The sequence below is a fragment of the Gossypium hirsutum genome, chromosome D03 (genome assembly GCF_007990345.1).
Source record: "Gossypium hirsutum isolate 1008001.06 chromosome D03, Gossypium_hirsutum_v2.1, whole genome shotgun sequence".
Lineage (NCBI taxonomy): Eukaryota > Viridiplantae > Streptophyta > Magnoliopsida > Malvales > Malvaceae > Gossypium > Gossypium hirsutum.
The window spans coordinates 42,085,546-42,090,451 of NC_053439.1; positions in this window are offsets into that span (position 1 = coordinate 42,085,546).

Sequence of the window (4,906 nt, forward strand, 5' to 3'; positions counted from 1 at the left end):
ATTAAAATTTATTTGATTATGATGGAATTTTGATATCGCTTAAACATGTTCAATTATAAAATAAAAAGATTGCACTTCAATGAATATTACATTGGAATACAGAGAAAAGGCCTGAGCTATATATTATACAAACCTAAAAAATTGAATTACAAATACAAAACACATGCAATAAACATAATTTTATGCGTGCTAAAATTAATGGTTCAAAAGTGTTGTCTGTGGGGTAAATTGTTGTGGTGCTCGACGTTGTCGTTGAGGGTGCTCGTAACAGGCATTGTTACCCTCACACGACACATCGTTCATAGCATCCATCGACGAACCTTGGTGTGTGCTAAACATACTTGAAAAATCAAATGTCCCAAAGGTTTGCCCGGGAGTGGTGGAGTACTGGGGTGGTAATGGGCTAAAAATATCAAACATCGTTTATGATCTCGGATCTAGATGATAAGAATTGGAACCGAGAATCTCTGATCCATACATATAGCTAGACGACCCTGGAAAATAATTATCTAACCCCAAATTCTGATGATAAGAACTACCCCCAAACTGCAAATAAGATCGTTTCGGTTCAGGCTTGGGATCGAGCTCGGGTTGCAGTGCGGAGGCGGATAACCTCATCGATGGTGTTGGTGCCCTTATCGGTGCACGTGTGGAGGGACTACCATCACTTGCCCATCATATAAAAACGGTTTCTCATTCTCAATGTACCAAAGTTGGTACTCGACCGAGGACCACAAATCAAGATCAAAATCCATCTGAAGTCTCTGATACATTCAGGTGTTCCACAATGCAAGATATTGTTGATTCTCTAATGCCCAATTTTTTTATTCTTTCCCCCTTTTGTTAATTTCGCGAACCCTGTCAAAATACAGCGAAACATCCAAAACATCTTGTTTGCTCCCAAACTGTTGTAGAACTCGATCCTCTTTGTACCACTTTACTGTTGAGAAATTCAATATGGGTGTGTTAATAAACCACAAGTGTAAGTGGATGAGAGCATACGAGGGAATAACAGCTGCAATGTTTGGGGCGGAATTTGGCATCCAGATGAACTGGACAATTAATAACATAAGTCAAATAACATAAATAAAGTAATTACATTATATGAATATTAGGAAAAATTACCCTCTCTTCGGCATGTGTCTCAATCATCTGTCGGTAAATCACAAGCGTCTAGGACTTTCCGATACTTGGACATGTAATAGCCTGATTTTTAGAAATGTTGAAAACTGTGGCACGAGACCACCAAATTCAGAAAATAAGCTCGTAAATTTTATTATTTAATAATTACGAGTCAAATATGATTTTAAGAGATTTTTGAATTAGTAATTTATGTTTTATAAAAATTTATTAAGTCAAGAAATTGAGGAAAAGAGATATCGAGACCTCGATGTTATAAATAGAGCTGTAAATATTTTTATAAATATTTACAGAGTGTCAATATGGTAGTGTTAAAGTTTCGTCAGAAAATTTTAACGTTTTGGCAGTCAATTAATTAAAAAGGACTAAATTGAAAAGATGCAAAACTTTCTAAAGTGATTAAATAGCTTAACAATTAAATAAGAAAGGACTAAAAGAGTAAATGGACCAACTTAAGTGGAAGAGACGGCATACCGTTAAAAAAATCAAAGATTTTTATGTATTTAAGGACAAAATTGGAATTACAATAAAGTTTATGTGGCCACAATTTATTTTAAGGATTTCAAGACCATTTCTTCTTAAAATTTCGGTGGTGAAATAGCCATGGAAGAGGGTTTAGAGCTGGTCTTCCATATTTTAGCTTCAAGTAAGTGTAATTCTCACTTTTTCCTTGAAATTTTTTTATTTTTAGACTTTTACAATTAGGTCCAACTTAGTACTCTACTATTTTCTTATTTTGTTGAAAGTTTAGGAAGATACCATTGATAAGTTCATATGATTTTTGTTATTTTATGATGAAATTTATGTGTTAATGGATGTTTAAAGGTGTTTTATTAAAGAATTTTGGATGAAAACATGTTTTAGGGATTAAGTTGAAAAGTATTGAAATTGTGGAAAAATTCTGAAGTTTCATGGAATCCATGGACTGTTATTGATATGTATGAGAATTATTAGGCTTGGATCAAGGATTAAATTGCAATAATTTCATTTTCCGAGCCTAGGGATGAAATTGTCATATATTAAAAGTTTAGGGTCAAATTGGTAATCAACATTTTACACTAAAACAGTTTTGGGCAGCAGCAGTGGTTTAACTTTGAAAAATCACCAAAAATTGTGGGAATCGAATTATAAGATGAATAAAATATGAAATTAAAGCTTATTGAGTCTAGTTTCTCATAGAATAAATGGTGTAAACAATGAAATTGAAAATCATGAGATATAATAAATTTTGTGAGACAAGGTTAGAATTATTTCAAGTTCCCTTGTTCTAACTTTGGAAAATCATTAAAAATTGTAAAAATATAATTATGGGATAAACTTTATATGTTTAGAATCTTGAATGAGTCTATTTTCAAAAGAAATAAACGAGAACATTATCCGAATTTTGTACAATGAGATAATTAATTTTTAGTAAAGAGGAGTCAAAAATTCTGAAAATTTTATGGTAAAAAGATATATGAGTCTAGTTTCAAGGAAAATTAATAGATCTTAATTTGGAGCTCTGTAACTCTAGATATAAATAAATTAGTGACTCTGACTCAGACAGACAGCTTGAATTTACATACAAGAAAATAGTGAAAGTATGGATAATGTTGTTTAAGTGTGTTATACACATTAAGGATGTGGAATGGAGAGGAGGAGGAGGAAAATATATGAATGACTTGTGTATAAATTGGTCATTTGCTCGATTTTAATCGATAAACTTTGAATTAGAAATGATATAATGTTTCATTTTAAATAGTGATTATGAAATTATGATTATCGTTATGTTATAAAATCAAATTGTAAGTTCATATGGTTAAATTTTAATGATTATTTGATAATTTTAGGAATAACATAATATGTTAATTCATATGTTTGCTATTGAATTGTGAAAATTGTAAAATAAAAGAATATATATATGAAAATTGAATTATAAGTTCAAATTTAGTAGAACGCAAGGTTGAGTACTTCTGATCAGTGACAAAAGATAAGTAGTAAGTGATTCAGTGTAAGACCATAGCTGGGCTATGGCATCGGGGTGTGTTATGTGATTATGTGTAAGACCATAGTTGGACTATTGCATCGAGGAAATGAAGTACTCAATTCTGTAAGTCGTTCTCTAATTTGACAAATTGTGGTAAGTGTTAAGCAAATTTTATGTGATAAAACATATTGAACAGTGAAATTGAGGTCAATTATGTGATATCGTCATTCAGAGATTGTGTTTGACAGGTTATGTTAATAAATTATGTGTATGTGAATTTAAGTGACGAAAGTTAAACAGCTAATGATATTGGGCTCATTTACATGAATCTGTCATTTGAAATTGTGATTGACAGGAAGAAATAGTGAATTGTAAATGACTCAAATTATCCACAAATATTCTGTAATCTTTGGTAATACCTTGAAACTCTATTTCGGCGATGGATACAGGTTAGGGGTGTTACACTTTGGCCAAGTTGTGGCTGGATTATGCCACGTTAAACTTATAAGTTATGCATTGAAATGGTTTATCATGTGGTTAGTTCCAAAAAGAATTATGTTTAAATGCACTAGCTTGCGACTTTGGTTGAATGATATATTTATGTCTTGTGTGATATGCATAGGAAACGAGTGTGGAAAGGTAACGAAATAGTAAGTTCATACTTAAAGTGTAAAATGACAAAAAAGGGGATGATGAGTTGAATTGATGTTGTTATTGAAGCTAAAGTGATATTTTCATTGCAAAGTTGAGAATTTCATAAATGTGTCAATGAATGGTATAATCGATAAAAGTTGAGTTAAATGGTAAATACGTCTTAGTATTAAATTTAATGATATTAAATTGTACATAAATTAAATGGAAATTGTTAGTGATATGATTTGAATTGTAAGCATGAGAAATTGTGAATTGAATGAAATAGGAATGAAGCATTGAATTGCTTGAGTATGTATCGGGTCTCGTAGATCCTATAATTTATGAATATAATAATTTTGAGGATATATTGTGAAGAATTATAAAAGCATTTTAATAATTTGAAAGTTTTAATTTAGATGAAATTTTATAAATCGGATAAATACGTTTACAAGTGTATGTGTTCTGGTAATGCCTCGTATCCTATTCTAGTGTCGAATACGGGTAAGGGGTGTTACAGGACAAGTATACCATCTACAACAAAATTAAACTTGTTAGAAAAAATTTTCATAAAAAAAAAAGAAAATTCGATAAATAATGCTACAATTTTATTACCTATTTACAAGTGGGAAGACATGTATTTGATGACTAATCGATGCCAAAAATGGCATCATGTATAGTGCCCAGCACTGTAGCAATATCAGGCACCCGCCTATGTCTTGTTTTGTGTGCTTTGTCATGACAAAGCTCATGATACAACGTTGCCAATATACTGAGCCCCAATTGTACAAACGAGTGAGCTTTAAATCAGATAACAAGGGCAAGTGCATCAAATGGACCTTATTGTTATTTGCAACCAGCATGAGTACACCCCCTATCAGATGTATGATATATGCTCGAGCAGCACACATCATCTTCCACTCAGTGGCACTACTTGGTAAATTTTCAAAATTTGCCTTCAACCATGAAAATTTCAAATTCATAAAATTATCTCCACCATCACCGAGTGAGTGTCCTAGTAAGTGATAGCAAAGCATTACCGGTTCAGATGCTTTACTCATGCCCATGATCACAATACCGTCAATTGGGATCCCGATTTGCAGTGCAACAACTATCAAACTGATGGTGCACTCCCCACACGGCAAATGAAATGTGTAGGTCTCCGAGCGC